The following is a 17711-nucleotide window of genomic DNA, read 5'->3' as shown; positions in this document are numbered from 1 at the left end:
TTCACTAAGTACATAAACTCTGTTCTGTAGAAAGGTAACATTGTGCTAAGATGACAATGCACAAACACGGACCCTTTGCCATTAAAAACCACAGAAAGGAGCATACTCATGGCAAAGCTGCACATTCCCTTTAATTGTCCGTTCACCTTTACTATCACATCAAAATTCGTAACCCAGCTGCTAGCAAAGAGGGTCCCTTCATACTGGGGTCCCACACAGTCAAAAATCCCTGCTGCTGGACGTGCACTGCTGTGCATCTTCAGATCTTGTACAGAAACACTCCGTACAGACATGAGAAAATAAGGAGAAACCAGGAAAAATTTGGTCTGCCAAGCAGAAAGAAAAATCCAATAATAAGTGCTGCTGAGAAGACCAAAGTGTCTGGGTTTTTTCCTTCTTGTTCTTCTTCACTGTTCTTGTTAATTGTCACCAGGCAGCCAATACATCAGTGACAAAGGGAAAATGGATGGAACGGGAAAGAGTAGGTTGAGGCTGTCTAAATAAGTTCAGGGTTTTCAAAACAACTAGAGTAACAAACTGTACTTAGGGAACCAGCCTCAAAACCAGCAGAACTTAAAGAGAAACTAAAGCGAGATGAAATTTGAGAAACTTTGGGCAACAGGTACAGTCCCCAATCTCATGATATTCTCATAAGCAAATTAGGGACAGTTGGCTTTGATAAAAATTGCAGTAGAAGTTGGTACCGTTTGGAAGAGAATATTTAGAGCGTAGTTATCAACAATTCCCTCTCACAGTGGAAGGACACCCTGAGAAAAGTTGTTCAGGAGTCTTTTTGGATACTTCTCAGAGATTTCTTTGAAAGATGGATTAGAGAGCAGCGTTGCATCCGCGGATGGACCAAACTGACGAGGGTTCAAATGCACTGGATGAGGGTGTTAGAATTCAAGCGTTTCAACAGATTGCAGAAGACAGAAGCAAGGCATTTAATTTAGATAAGAGTACCCAACTGCACAAGCAAAGGCTGAGGAAGGCGGGGTGGGATGACTGGCAGCAGTTCTACGGAAGCGGGTCTGGCCGCTATAACATTTCACAGATTTAACACCATACATGCTGTGGTGTTATGGTGAGTTTTGCAACATGCTGTTGCAAAAAAAAGGAATACCAGCACACAGAAATAGGGCAGATACTTGCAAGTTATGTAGAACTCTCCTTCTGCTACATTCGGCTCTGCTGATGTATCAGTTTGAGTATTACCTCTGATTTCAAGCAAGAACCACGTAGATGCACTGGAAATATTACAGAAGAGAACAACAATGATCAGAGATCACTGTAAATCTCTAAGAGATAAGAAATCAAGTAAACGTCTGGGAAAGGTGTGTTTCTTGGATGGATCTTGTCCTCTCAGGACAAGAGAGTAGCACCTTCTCATACAAGAAGGGCTGTTGCAAAGAGGGAGGGGAATAATCTTTTCTCCAAAATGAAGGGTAGACAAAAAATAGTGGACTTAAACTATAGCAAGGAAGATACCAGTGAGGTATTTTAAAGACAAGAAGGACAGAAAGGCATTGGAAACAATTCTGGAGTAGGTGGGTCATGGAGCCTCCATCAATGGGGGTCTTAAAAACCTTAGGTTAGCTAAGCACCTGCCAGGAAATACACTGATGTAATTAATGCAGCTTCAGGGGAGGGAGATGATGCCCCAACATCGAGCCTTGTGACTCTGTGTGCCTATGAAGAATAAAATTCCAGTTTTTCAAGTTATAAGCAAGATTTCAGCAACCTGCTGTAGAAATAATAAAATGAAAGGCTGAAATGTTTCTTTACAATATTTACTACTTTTTAACACAGTGGTTGTTTCTGCAGCTAAATTAGTACAGATATTAAACTAATTTCCTGCTGAATTTCAGCAGGTTGGTTTGTTTCCTAAGAGCCCTGCATCAGTACCTCAAAGCCCCTGGCCATGCTATGCTACTCATACTCTTTAAATGTAGCTATTTTCCCTCCTTGATCACTGTGTCTCTCAAACACTTGCAAACAGTTATCTTCTCTTCTTATTTACCAGCAGTTCACCGAGCATTAAATATTTAGTACTTTTCATCCTCCCTGATGAATCAATCTAGGTGGTCTTTTACAAGTTCTGTTGTCGTTCTCTGTATCCTCTCCATATGTCTGCATTCTTCATGCCAAACTATATTCACAGGAATATTTGATTTCTTAATGTCATCCTACAATTCTGGAATTATAGCTTTCTAAATTCCTTCTGTTTCCTCACACTCTGGGATTGCATTTAGAGTACTATTTCCAGACGGATTAGTTTTAATTTATGCAATATAACTCTCCTTTTTTTTGGTGTCCATAATGCTCATCACTGTTGGTATTTACATTGTACTTGGTGCTCTATGCAAAGCCTCCCCAACTAAAACAATTTACAAACTGACTTAAGTAAGACATTCAATTAATTGAAAATATATCTTCTGCTGAAAGTTAATATCTTAGTGACAGAAAGATAAGCAGCACCTCATTAAATAGGATCCCAAATTAAGGCTGTCAATGGTTACCTTTGATCCCAAGATTAAATATAAAATATCACACAATCAATTACAGTAATCACAGAACTACTAAGTGGATTCTCTTGATACCTTTTATGAACTACTCTTGCTTATAACATGTTTATTATAACTGAATGTATAATTTCCTATCTTAAAATATTCATATTTCTTTTCAGGATACAAATGTATTCAGTGCTCAGTACACTCTCCAAATACAGTTTCAAAAGAAGAACAGGTCTAGTGCCAGACAGTGTTAGTCTGTATCTCTTAATTTAACCTCAGTAGATGACCATCAGAATGAGAGCAAAGACAGTACTACTTTTTTATTGTCCTACAAAACTCAAAGATATGACTGATTAGCTTTTATTTTTTTGTAATTGTTAGCCATAGGAAGTCACGTATTCATATTTGCTTTCTTGAAGAAGAAAAGGCGTCTCCTATGTCTTTGAGGTTAGCAGTCAAAGACAAAAGGTTGTCTTAGGTACTATCTGATTGGGTGCTTACGCAGCTGACAAAGGCATCTGAAGATGCAAGAGTAATCCTATCAGGATCCAGAGTTAGACACAGACACAGAAAAATTGCATTATGTTGTTAGTCAAAGGTTGAGGTGTGACCCCCCCATGTCATGACCCCCCCATGTCATGACCCAGCCATGAAGTGTCTGGCTGCTGTCACAGACACAGGTTCCTCCAGTCGTAGCTGGAGCAGACTGAGCAGTGGGAAGGCTCAGCACCCCTGTAGTTAAAATCCCTAGAAAAGATTCTTCATTTCCATAAATCCATGAATAACAATAAAAAGATTGTTTCCTCATAAGTGCTTTATAGTAGAAGTGATACATTTTTTACATAACGTGATCTCTCTAAGCCCTCCATTTTAAGGGAAAGGCCTTTACACGAAGCAATTTTTCTTACTCAGCATGAAATTTCATATAAACACCACTAAAGTTCTCCATTTGGAAAATATTTTAATACCATGGCCTTTTTAGATATATTTTTTTTCCTAAAATCAATATTTTCTAGGAAATTATTGTATCATGGGGAACAAGAGCTGATACCTACAAAAATCAGTATCTGGAGCATCTATAGAAATATTTTCTTAGAAGAACTTTGGTCCACAAGTAATTTGTTTTTCTGAAATGACTACATGTAGATCTGAATGTAAAGTTTTCTTCAAAATGGAATATTTTTTTACAGCAAAACACAAACCAAAATATACAGTGCCTTTGGTCCACCCGTGTTATGTCTAAACTTTTCTGAGGAAAAAAAAAAAATCAGGCAGGACTCTGAATCACATGAGTTTTAGTCAATTACATAAGGCCTGGTTATGACACAAACATTTATTTTATTTTTCAGTAGTTAGCCTTTTTTTCTCCCAGAAGTTCAGTTGATATTTCTATCTCCATTTATGAAGGTACACACATAACTTTTGAAGAACCTTTACTGTTCTTCACTGTTTTTACTGTTAAGCACAGTAAAAACAATGTCTTTACTGTTAAGCACTTTTAAAAAAAAAAGTCCTTTTTAATTTTAAAATTATTTTTCATTTTAAAATTATTTTTCAATTATTTCATAAGTATATAAAAGTCCAAAGCATTTTTTCAATGTCTTTAATCTTTATAAATTAAAAGACACGTGCAGCCCTCAAACCATGGTTTTCTGCCACACAGGATTATTCTGTATCTATTACTTATAAACATGCCAATGTAGATCCTGGTACTGCAAAGACTTGGACATCTGCTTAACTTTACGCACTGTAAATCATCTTGCTGATCTCAGGTGGCCTATTAATAAGAACTAAAGGCAGGAATTTGCACATAACTTTTTTTCAGGACAGAGCCTTATGTTGTTTGTACCATCCCATATTCTGATTCATCCGTCCAGGATAGATGGCAGAATACCTGCAAACCCGAGTGTCTGGATGCGAAGTGTTTACCCCTTGATGCAGGACATATTGCAAACTCTGAATTTGCTTTATAACTTCAGCTGTGGCTTTATGATTGTTTCATCTTCAAAAATGCAGAAAATTATGAACAGTTACTTGTATTTCTTCTTCTCACCAAGTTTGGTTTAGCATTATATATATGTCTGAAAATGTTTTATGCCTTTAAAGATCTCCTCGCCAGAGGCGGTATTAAAATGTGCAGCCACGGTTACCTACATGTATTTAATTCACCCAAAATGCACATCTCTGTAAGTTAAACAATAGCAGCGCCACTGAAATATCTCAGCATGCAATCCATTACAAGCACACAATGTGAGGAGGAAATCGGTAAATAAAAATGCACCGGTTCAAAGGCATGCTCTATAAATAGCATCAATAACTGAAATAAAGATATTGATATACTAGACTGAAAACAAATTACAAAAATGAAACCCAGCCCCCTGGGGTCCGTTATGGGGCATTAAAAAGTCCGGAGGGGACCTTTCCCATTGCTGGCGGAGAGGCTGCCGCATGTTTTTCTGATCTGTTTCTCGAGTTTCAGGCTGAAAATCATAAACTCCAGAAGGCACGCTTCACCTCAACAGCTCTATCAGCAGGGAATGTCATCCTGTGCACTCCATCAGCACAGCAGTGCTGCTCAAGTAATTCTGCTCCTTCTCTTTCTTTGCAAAAGAAGAGGAGCGGGTGACCTGCCTCCCTGAGCTCCGGCTGCTCCCGCTGACATTCAGTGGGAATGAAAATCCCTTTACAAACATTCATTAAGCAGCGAACGCTCTGCAAGGCTGAGGGCTCTATACCGATTTAGGAAGGCAACGCTTGGGTATTTCGAATTTTCTAGGAAAGGGGAAAAAAAATAAAATAATTAACTATCACGGCTTAGGATTGCTCCAGATCATTGCTTAGGACTGTGCCAATGCACAGCGCGTACTTCATTTTTTATTAATCAGGCGACCACAGAGAAACTTATTATTTCTGTTGCAAATTCCCCCCACGTCTCTCAAAAACTACCGTTCCCAACTGCTACGCCAAACCCAGCGCCAGCATCCCCGCCACCTCCCGGGGCTGCCAGCCGCGGATCCAGCCCATTAAAACGGGGAGGGGGGGATGGCTAAAATATGAGTTAAATCTCGAAATCCTTCCGTCCCGGGGTGGGTCGGCGCCCGAGGGGCCACTCCCGGCGGGGCGTGGGGCGTTTCGAAGAGGAGCATCTCAATTTGCAAAAATCCCCCGCCGCCAGGCGCTTTTGCGGGGCTGGGTTTAGGGTTGGGGTGGGTTTCTTTTCCCCCCTCCTTTCCCCCCCCCCCCCCCCCCATAGGCCAGCTCGAGGTGAAAGGAGGGGGGTTGCCCCTCCGCATCCCTCCCCTCTCCCCCCCCCCCCCCCCCCTCCATCCTTCCCCGCTCCTTACCTGCACCCGCGGGGCGGCGGCGGCGGCTGCATCCCGCCGCGGAGGCGGTGCTTGGCCGCGCCGCTCCGCTCCGGGCCGTGCCGCGGGGGTGGCCCCCGGCGGAGCCCTCCCCGCGCCTCCCCGCCGGGGGACACCCCCGATCGGTGGGTCCCGATCCTCTTCCCCCCCCCCCCCCCCCCCCTCCCCCTTCCCCGCAGGCAGGAGGAGGAGGAGGAGGAGGAGGAGGAGGCGGGGAGAAAAAAAAAAAAAAAGGCCGGGTTATCAATTCCCCCTGTTAACCCTTGTCTCATCCCGTGAGCATCTCCTGGGAGGGGGATGCCGGTGGAGATGGTGGTGGTGGTGGTGGGATGCCCCGTCAAGGCAGGCGGGGGGAGCATGAGGGTCCCCCAGCTCCTCTAAACCGAGGTTGATGGGAGCCTCTCGCTCTCTCTGCTGCTGATAAAAGCGGTCAAGGAGGATTAGCCTTTGCTCATTTAAAGGTTAAGCTCAAAGCTAACCTTTGTGACTAGGTCCAGCCTGCCAGGCTTCCCATCCCCGCAGTGTTGGGGGTGAATAATTTTTTTTTCCCCTACGCCAGCACTGATTCCTATTGAAGCAGTCTAAAAATGGCAGATTGTTTCTCTACTTTCATATATATTTATTTATTTATTTTTAGCAGGGCCTGTTGCAATAGGACAAGGGGTAATGGTTTTAAACTGAAAAAAGGGAAGATTTAGTCTAGAGAGAAGGAAGACAATGAGGGTGGTGAAACACTGGCCCAGGTTGCCCAGAGAGGTGGCAGATGCCCCATCCCTGGAAACATTCAAGGTCAGGTTGGACGTGGCTCTGGGCAACCTGATCTAGTTGAAGCTGTCCCTGCTCATTGCAGGGGGCTTGGACCAGATGACCTTTAAAGGTCCCTTCCAACACAAACTATTCTATGGTTCTGTGATATTTATAGGTGTTTATTGGATAGAATCCCAGCCATGCGCCAGGACCCCGATCCTATTAGCGCTGCATAAACACGAGCTAAAGAGATAGCGCTGTCGCAAAACCTTATACATAATGTATAAGAGATTACAGATAGAGAAGAATGCGATGAAACAATACGAGACAGTGTGACAGGCAGGGAACTCGGCACAGCATCGCAGGAAGTACTGAGGGTACTGAACTAATTACTGTACTGAACTATTAACTGCTAAGTGTAGCCTTTTGCTCAAATCAGCTCTGAAGGAACCTGGAGACAGGATTAGGGGAAAATAGTGGGAACATGACTGTGTATTGATGGGATTTTCTAAACTGCCAGAATGACATGCATTCCTTTTATTTTGACAATCCCACCCGAACTAACAAAAAAACCCCAGAACAACACAGGAAGATTATAAGAACAAGCTGAAAAAAACTACGCTGAAGACATACGAACCTAGTATTCTATTAAATATACCAAAGCCACGGAGTAACTGTGAAGTTCTTTTTATTATCGAGGTACTCAACAGTCAGGGCAGCTGGCTAAATCATAACTAACCTCCTTAACCCCTTCAAAGAGCTTTGACTGATCTGTGAGACATGACCGTCCTTCACAAACATTGTGTTGACTTGTCCCTGCTATTCCATACTTCCATGTGTGACTGCTGATCTCACTCCGTAATGCGGTGCCAGCTAAATTGACTGGTGCAGAGGAGTTAGGGGCTGCCATTCCCAGATTCTCTCGGGGACCTTTTTCACAAGATGCCATCGTATTTGCCTCATTCTGCCTTCAGGTCCCAAGCTGATTTCAGCAAAGGGCTACACGTAACAGTTCACAGTTCAGCACCCTCAGTAACTTTGTACCTGAGTTTCCTAAAAATTCCTCAAGTCTGAATACCACCCGGTCCATGTGATTTGTTGACATAATTATTGACTTACTTTAAAAGCTCTTCAGTTTGAAACAACGGCCTCAAATTTAACCTTCTTGGAAAAAGATTCTGACGTAGACTCTTAAAACTCCCCCGTGGTGAATTCACGCAGCCTTTCCCCTTACAACCTGATCTTTTCCGGGCGCTCTTTAAAACTGTGATTGTCTCCCAGCCCTATAGGTTCTCTGGCAGACTTCCTGCTTCTGATGCATTTAAAATAGATGTTAGTCATGTAGCTTAATGCACTTTAGGGAAAAAAAACCACTGGTATTAAGGTCTCAGCATGGTATACAAATTTATACAGAATAAAAATACAATACTTTTTCCTTTGAAGTACTGTGCATCTACAATTATATAATAAATTGCAGTCCTTAACGACCTCTCCTCCCTAAACAATTAAAAGACCTCATCAAAATCAATTTTTTTTCCATATTAAAAAGGATTTAGGTCCCTAAATTAAGTGACCAAAGGTTGGGAAAGCCAGAAGGCTGCCCGTGAAACCTTAATTCAGACCTCTTGTGCATGTGCATTGCAACCCTGCACTTAATTACCAGCTTGTCTGCAGAACACCAGGCTCCATTTGGAACAACTGAAATTCTGCAATGGCAAGCGTGTGAGACTGGCTAATTATGTCTCCTCCTGTGTTCCCATCCATTTATTCCTTCACTTTCTAGGGTCTCTTCTCTGTTCATCCCTTATCATCTCTCTTGTGGAAATTTCTCTTTCCCTGATCTGTCTGAAAGTCTTACCCTTGGATACCCACTTCACTAGTGAATCAGGTAAAGGTTTTTACCATAGGGTCACAGAGACTGCTAATTATTCCTTGAAGGTTATTTGTGATTTTTCTCCAAAGGTGAGAAAAAAATGAAAAGACAGGGAAGAAAAACAAAGTCAGGAAGAAAAAGAATGAAAAACAAGGAAACAAAAGTTTCCAGGTTGAAGCAGAAGGGAAATAAGGAATTGAGGTCAGTCTTCATCATATCATGGAGTTTCCTTCTCACAAAGGATCAGCTCTCAAATTACAAGCTTTACAGAAAAAGACAGTTGTAGATGAAAGCAAAAGGAAGGCATTAAGTTGCCTGATGTCTTGGAGGGGAAGGATCATACTGTATTTATAAATAATGCTGCGCTGTCTCAGTAAAAATTCTGGAAAACTGATTTTTTTCTTTTAACTTATGACAAAAATTCCACTTTCTACCTGCTTCTCTTGGAAGAAGGCTTCACCAGTTAAAGCCATTGTATCCTCTCTATGCTAGGTATTACAAAAAGTAAACACTTTTCAGAGGATTATTTTCTACGGAGATGCTCGAGAAGTAATCATGAGTTAATAACTTACATCTTTGGTTGGTGAATTTGCTCTTCACATACAATTATAATGTTACCTTCAAACCGTAATGTTGTTTTAAAAGGTTTTCCAGGAGAACTAACAAAAATTGAAATCAGGGGTGTTTGCAACATTGTCAGTAAGTTGGCATTACAGTGGACTAAAAGCAGTATTTCCACTTCATGGGAAATTTTAGACCTGAAAGAGGCCAAAGCAATAAATATTCAATATTCTTTTTTTTTTTTTTTCTGGAACATGAAAATTCAAAGAAAATTTGAGCTAGAAAAGAATACTATTTTCTAAATGAAGTGAGGTCTCTGAAGGCTTAAGTTCCCCAGTGAAACTGCATCTAGGCATATTTTGTTTGCCAGTCAATCTCAATATCACAAACCTCACATTTTCAAAAGAAGTGGCTAAAAATGGTAGTTACTCTCCTGGGTGCTTCAGTCTAAATTTAGAGACTTTCTGAACCTTTCCCATACACTTTCTTTGCAATCAATGGCACTAGAAACTTGACTTCTTAAATAAAATTAAGATTCTCTGCTTCTTATTTGCTTCAAGGAATTTTAATAATATAAAATATCCTCAAAATTGTGATAATACTGTGTGCTGAGCCATGCTGCAGGGTATAATGGATTTACCTCGAATGGGATAAGAAAGCAGAACTAATTTATTGAAGGCAAGGCACATTACAGTCCAGTAAAATTCAACACTCATGACGTCGGGGACATAACGGTGCAGATATTTTTTCACAGAGGCCCACTATGCAGGCAAACTTGTATTGTGGGAGATTTTTAATATGTGACCTTCATAATCTACCACGCGGAGCTGCTGTGGGGATTAACTAGTTAAGATTTGTAAAGTGCTTTGAAGATTATAAGGCATTAAGTTGCATAAGTGCTAAGTGCTATTATTTAATACTTAAGTATTATAACCAAGCTTTACAGGACAACGCGTGTTCACCTCGGTAGTACGAGTCCTTGTGATTTCAATGTAGTTGTTGCAAGAGGTAAAGCAAGCAGAACTGACCACAAGAGAGTGGAATTCCTCTCTCGTTTCACTATCGGAGACTAAAGTGAGATACAACTGTAATGGTGCTGGAGAAAAACTTAATTGAAAAATAATTATTATCAAATCCAATAGTAGATCCGAGAAATTCACATACAAATGCAGGGATCCTTAAGGTGCCAGTTCTGCCATCTTTACTTAATATCTGTCCTATCTTAATGCAAGTAGGCCCCCTGACTATCCTCCAAGAAGTACAACTCCAAACCCCAAATCCATGGATGGACCAAATGCATCAATTATATCAGCTGAAAATGTTGCCAAGTGACAGTAACGATGGGTAAAACCTGTACGCTGCTAAGCTAAAACCTATAGACTGCTAAGTTGTACTTCAAACAAATTTTAGCTTTGACTTAAAATAAATTAAAAATTGTTTAAGTCAAAATTTTGGAAGAAAGATTAACACAGAGAGACCGTTGTCTTTATCAATCAGATTGAGAACACCTTTTTTTTTAAACAGTTTCTTTGCTGAGTTTCATTTTGGTACCAATCTCCCTCTCCCTTGTTTTGGGAGTAGCAGAAGTAGTTGCTGGGTTGTTTTTTTTTTTGTGGTAGCGAAGGAACAGAGCATTTGTTACTAAAATAACTATGTCAAACAGAAACACCATGACACAATTCTGTGCCTAACTGTGTTGGAGACAGAGGAACACAAGCGTTTCAGGACTGCTGACATCCACGCACTATAGATGTTAGGATGGCATATTGTCAGACCCTGAGCTGCATCCCAGCATCCTGAGGCCGTAAGACCCTATTTGGCATGCAGGGGAGGAGAGTTGGATTTATTTACCTTAGAAGGACTAATTATTATTCAATGGCAGTCTCTTTGCAGGACAAAGCACACAGATAGTACTTAAATTTCTTGCCTCTGCAAAAGTGCTGCAGACATTTCACAAGGGTATGCAAAGATATACTTTTCAAGTATATGCATTTCCTCTCTGTGGCTAAGAATAAAGATTACTTTTCTGTAGTGTTTTGATATTTTGATCTGAATTGAAGGATATAATAAAAATGCACTTCGCTGAATGTCTCTGATATGAAACGAAATTCAGTGTAAGAGACAAGAGTGAATAGTGCACTTGTACAGTAAACACAGATCCTTGTCCTCTCCTGGGTCAAGGAAGCTCCAGGCCTCTAATGCTCCTAATTCTCTTCGGAAAGCATAAACTTGGCTTCCTCCATTAAGTTATTAACAGTCATTGTGTCACAGGAGATCAAATTATTTGTCCTAAAGCACACGTAAAGTCCATGAAAAAGCCAGAGCTCAACTTAGCTTTCAAGACACTGATCCCTGTCCCTGATTCCTTTAGTCATTCACCTTAGAAACAGCTCAAAACAGACTGGAACAGCTCAGTGTACATCGTTCACAGGAAAGATCTGCCTACACATGGTGGCAAATGTGATTCTATGCACTTGGTTAACAGGGTCTTACCAGTCTTTTCACCAGCTATCCCAGGAGATGTGGGAAACCGGAGGCAGTATACTTCATTCAGACTCAGCTCCTTAAGCTCCACAGTGTTCATGCAGAGAGATTCAGGGCTTCTTTGTTCTCCTCAGGTTCTATAGGTTTTCCAATCCTTTACCTGAGGCTCCACTCACCTCTGCAATTGCCCTCCCACCTCCGTGTCACAGCTAAAGCAAGAAAAACAACTCAGCTGTAACGTTCTTTTCTTTTGTCTTTCCAGGAACTCTTTTCTTGGATTTCCTTACTGCCTTCTGCTTTGTTTAGAGTCTTAAATCATACAATGGCAGCTACTCATTATTCATTTTAGATTCAAATTATGGGTTACTTATGCTGTTGCTCATACCAACAGTAAACTACTTGACCTGCATTAGTGTTCTTAATGCTTATTTTGGCAGAAGTGAAATTGTGTTTCTGAAAGGGCAGATATTTACCAGGTGCATTACAAATCTAGTTAGAATTTGAAAAAAGTGCAGCTGGGTCTTGTGACGCCCGAGTTACTGAGCTTGAAAGATACAGTGACTGCTATCACGTACTGCACAAACCATGACACACACAGTTTGGAAATAGGTGTAAGTGGCTCCGTTTTCCTGTGATTTTAGTATATTGAGAAAGACAGAAACACCGTAAAAATAGAATCATCAACAAATGGGTTTGAATGTTGCTTAAAACCAGCATCTGGTGTACAGGACGGAGAGAAATATAATAAGCGAGCATCCCATCAGTCCCTCCATGCAATGGACCATGCACCACTAAAAGGCAGTGCATGTGTGTCATGCTGGCAGTACCCACACTGTGTGGCTACACAGCGGACAGTACTGAAAGATGGCAACGTCCACATCCTCCCCATGTTCATAGCGGACCAAGATACATTAGAAGAAGACCATGTGTATCATCCTCATCCTCATCTTTTTCTTTGTTCAGAGGGCAGATGAGTTCAGAATACACTGAGCCTTAAATATTGTCTTTCTCTGCTGAACTATGAATATGAACGTGTGAATATGCCTGAATTCTGGTGCCCTGAGGTCCCAGCAGAAACCATTTTCCTGGGGCAGTGGAGTCCTCTGTCTTTTCTCCTTAGCCCCTGGGGCTCCTATTCTTCCCATATATACCCATATCCTATAAGTGTCAGGACCAAATAAACAACTGCACTCATCTTGACTCAGTGCTTTGGGGTGTTTTCTCATCCACCAACTCAGTATGGGAGGGTGGCAGGAAGGTTAGTCTAATTTAATTCCTTCTGATCACCAAGGAGGAGAAAATAAATGCAGTGCACTCCAGTTAGCTCCTCCTGCCCAAATTGCATCAGAGCTAGGAAAAGAGTCCCGTGTTAGCTGCATGTAGTGGGAATTTCTATCCCAAGTAGAGAAAAAGGGTCTTTCTTGGCAAGAAAATTGTTAACATCAAGGAGTCTGAATTTGAGTTCTTAATATTTCTAAACTTACTCCCATCGTATTCCTCCTGCATACTCACCCCAGTGAAATGCTGAAAGTGTTTCTTCTGCTCCTCTGTATTTAAAAAAGGACTGATGGAAGGGAGGGTTTTTTTGAAGCGGCTCATAGATCTGTTATAATCCAGGATCTTTTTTCTGCTCCTTTGCCTTTGCCCATTTTTAAATTAAAGTAACAGAGTGAAATGTCTTATGCTTCATTGTAAATATCAAACTGATTCCTTCTTTGCAAGTTTAATTTAGTTCTATGAAAAGATATTGGGGAAAAAAAAAATCATAGAATCATAGAATGTTTAGAGTTGGAAGAGACCTTAAAGATCATCCAGTTCCAACCTCCCTCCCATGGGCAGGGACACCTCCCACTAGACCAGGTTGCTCAAAGCCCCATCCAGCCTGGCCTTGAACACCTCCAGGGATGGGGCATCCACAACTTCTCTGGGCAACCTGTTCCAGTGTCTCACCACCCTCACAGTAAAGAATTTCTTTCTGGTATCTAATCTAAATCTCCCCTCTTCCAATTTAAGACCGTTACCCCTTGTCCTGTCACTACAGTTCCTGACAGAGTCCCTCTCCAGCTCTCCTGTAGGCTCCCTTCAGATATTGGAAGGCTGCTATAAGGTTTCCCCGGAGCCTTCTCTTCTCCAGGCTGAACAACCCCAGCTCTCTCAGTCTGTCAAAATGAACAAAACAAATGAAGAGAACCTTACTGAAAATAAATCCAAGCAAAGAGCATGTGTTGAAGAATCCTCCCAGTCTGGAACAAGAGACCTAGTGAAAAATGTGCCTGTTTCTCACCCCCATAACAGTTAACCTAAAATTAAGCAGGAGCTTCTTAAGATCTGGGAAAAAGCTGCTCTTATTGTTATGGGTCCCCCAACAGGGGGATGGGATGGGCAAATCTCTACCCAAATCAACTCTACCCAAATATATCACCTTCTCACCGAAAACTTCTCCCTCAACTGCTTCATTCCAGAATCTACATTCCTGCACCCTCCTGTGAGCAAGAGGAAACTCATATCCAGCAATGCAAGTGGAAATGGAAGTGGGTGTTGAAGAACAATGTTGTGACGTTCTGAAGACCACACCTTAGAGATCTTTCTCAAAGGCCATCTCTAACTTCAGATAATATGTTGTTCACTAAACAGCCAATCTATCCAGCCAATGCTGTGACAGATGTCTGATTAGGAGATCAGAAAGCCTTCAAAACTAGTTTTCCTAGACTAGGAATATTGCCTTTTAAAATTTTGAGGGGGGAGAAGAACAGATAGTATTTCATGTTCTATCCAAAATACACTCTCCTAAATCCCTGTCCCTCCTGCCCTGTGTCTCCATCCCAGCCCATAGAATTGCAAATGTACAGGTGCATGAAAGCAGCCCTAGGCTGTGCTCCGGATAGGAATTCAGTCAATTATTAGGTGCCGGCAATCTTACTCTCTTTCTATATCTGAAACTTTCCAATATGCTGTCCAGGAAGGAGAAAAATCTTGGGGAAAATCCTGGCAAGCTGCTGTACTGCTATTCCAGCCCCTTGCAGGTTTAGGCAGAAAGAACACAGCCTCGCTCAGAAATTTCTCTTCTTCATTCCAGGCAGCAGCTCCCTTACAGCCCTCCCTCCCAAGAAGCCCCACGCTGAACAGGGGGGCTCACTGCCATCACAGGGGCTGGGAACACCGAGTTGCCTTCCTGCTGGCTACAGCTTTCTCGGGTGGTGGTTTTAGTATCGGGAGAGGGAATTACGCAACTAACTGGATTTTGAAGAGAGCTGCCTGTAATTTCCAGCAGGGTCTTTACTAGAGGTTTCCACTTACTTGTTGAAAACATTTTTTTCCTCTTTTAAAACAAATCCTTTTCCTGAATTTCACTTCTCATCTTGAAAACGCACTTTCTATAGTTTACTAAAGCTGTAGGTTCACTATTCTATGAATCTATGATTCTATAATTCTTGTGTCTCTGGAGCGAGATTCTAATACAGGTGAGATCACCCAAATATGTAACAGAACTGTAATAGACTTTGAAACGGGTAACCATTTTAGACTTACCCATATAGCTCACTTTCCAAGGACTTTCAGATTTCTGCTTTGGGAACAAACTGTTGTTACACTCAACGCTAGTGACAGGGAGAAGTTAACACGTTTCTCTGGTGATCTCTCTTGGAGCTTTTAGGCCTTGAGAGAGTGACCTCTGGCAGGAAAAGCACCTGACGTGAAGAGCAGAAAGATGTGGTTAAAATGTAGTCCCACCCCAAATCTTTACAACAAAAAGATGTGTAAAATGTTCTTCTTGAGCATTAGTAGACTTCAGACTAGAATCTCCATGTTTTGACAGGAATTGCAACAGAGATCTGAAGGGAAAGGGCTGATCTGTACCAGGATCTGTACTCAGACCTATTCAGCTGGAGCTCAGACAGCAGATCAGATGGTAAAATATAGGGAGGCTTGGATTTATGAGTCCTAAACTTTCCAAAAAAATATGTTCTTTTGGCCAATTCAGAGCAAGAATGGCAAGATTAGACTCCATCCCCAAATTTGCATGTGCTATTAATGTGAGGTGCCCATTGAGATTCTTGCACTGCTTTAATAAATGCTTATAAGCAGCCCAACTAGAAACTTGACTTGCTTTCTTCGGTGTACTACATACAGATTAACTTTACATATTTCTGGAAGCATGTAATTTGTTGCCTTTTAATACAATTTTAGCCATCTTTACTGCAGCACTAGTAGTTCTCTTGCATTACTGCACAGTTTGCTTTGTACCATATGTATATGTATACCATATTATAATAATAGAAACAAATATTCATCAGAAATTTTCAGTGCTCTTCTCCAAGAGTCATGATATTTTGCCTAGTTTCTGTTTGGTATTGTTACAAATAAAAAGTTTTTCCTTTGAATATGTGTCTCACTTGTTCATTTCATTGTATTTTTCTCTTCTAAGGACACTCTCACTCAACCCGTACTCATCATCTAAGCATCTGAATCACTTTTCAAGCAGATGAGTAGTACGAAGGGTACAGCAAGAGTCAGCAGTCCCACAATCCTGCCTTGTCTATTTAGCTCTGCCCTTGCAGCCCAACTTCCTATCAGAGACTGGAGATGAGTTCAGTGGACACCTCAGCTCAAAAGGCCTGCTACCCCAGGAGGTAGCACCTGAATTCAGCGCTATGGCAGGAAGGTACGGTGTGTCACATCTTTTAAGCATAGCCTAAAGTCTCTAAAAACTTTCCATGAGCATGGGTGACCTTATTCAGGAGGCTTGCAAGAAAATGGTTCTCTTGTGGAGGAAGATCATGTGAACAAACCCTTCCACAACTTGTGCTGGTGTGCACTCAGGATGGTGGCGGGCATGTTCTTCATGCAACGCTCTCCACTCTTAGTGACCACTGTCCTGATAGGAGATCACTGATCTCCAGAGAGCAGACTGTAAATTCTTAATCCAAAGCTGCCACTGCTGTAGGACACTGAAAGATAAGGAGAGACGGGGACAAGATGTTCACCCATGGAGAGGCCCTTCTAATCAATTTCTTCATAAAGGAAGCCACAGTTAGCAAATTTTACTTCTAACTGCTGGGATGTTTTATCCACCTGGTCCCACTTTGGTCAGTAATATGCCACTGTTGTGCTGCTCCACTGATTACCCTTGCTTCCACAAAGGAAACAAAAGTGCAAGTGCTCATCTAGCTGAGCTTCCTGTCAGAGAGAAGGCGGCTCCATGGAGAGGAAGACAACATCAAAAAAGCACAAGATCATCAGTCAAGAGGAGAACTGCCATTCCCGTGACAACCAGAGCACCTTCTTGGAGAACCAAGGTGCAGTATCTGATACCTCCATCTGCAGTTTCTTCTTATGCAACCAGCCCCTTCTTAGCAGGAGATGCCTCAAATCAGCATGCAGCCAAGGACGAGCCACGAGCTATAAAATTGTATTACAGAACTGGGGGCATTCCTTTCCACTTATGCACATACTTGTGATGATTATATTCACTTCTACAACAAGGAGCAACTCTTTACCATCTGGAGTCAGGTAAACAGTTAAAATATCTTTGAATATTTGATATTTTGTACAAAGTCTGGCAGAGAACATCTGAAATATAAACATTTACTTTACACTTCTATCAGTTATTGTTTTCTCTCTCTTATGTAAGAAGGCTTTATTTGTAAATATTTTCATTTTCCTTTATCTCAGTTCTTTCAAAACTATAACACCCTATATTAGAAGACTCTCTCCCTAGAATTTCAAATTTAAATACAATGAAGACAATGAGTTTTTCTCCATCCCACACAAATTCTCAAGCCTAATGTTTAAAGAGCTGTTCCTTTTGGCAACACTGAAGCATCTCAGTTTATTAGCCTTCTCAGTCCAGGAATTTCAGAGAAGTGATTTTAGCAAATTAAATCCCATAAGCACAAATCAAAAGATATTTGATTTGCCATCTTGGTAAAAGTTTTAAATGATGAATGGAGCATTCTGTTTACTTCCACTGTCAATAATTTTAATTTTTTAAGAATTTAAGAGAATACTAGCAGACTCTTTCGTTAGCAATTTATTTGCCAATATTTTGTTATTATACAAAAGTAGGACCGCACAGATTCCTATTTTATTCCTGTTTATCCACTAAATTGCAGCACATGTTTAATGTTCAGATGGTTATGGTCAAGTAAGATGAATATAACCCCCAAAAAGCTA

This window comes from Numenius arquata, chromosome 10 (assembly GCF_964106895.1).
Source record: "Numenius arquata chromosome 10, bNumArq3.hap1.1, whole genome shotgun sequence".
Taxonomy (NCBI): Eukaryota; Metazoa; Chordata; class Aves; order Charadriiformes; family Scolopacidae; genus Numenius; species Numenius arquata.
The sequence above is the reverse complement of the archived record's forward strand: the minus strand, read 5'-3'. Positions refer to the sequence as shown.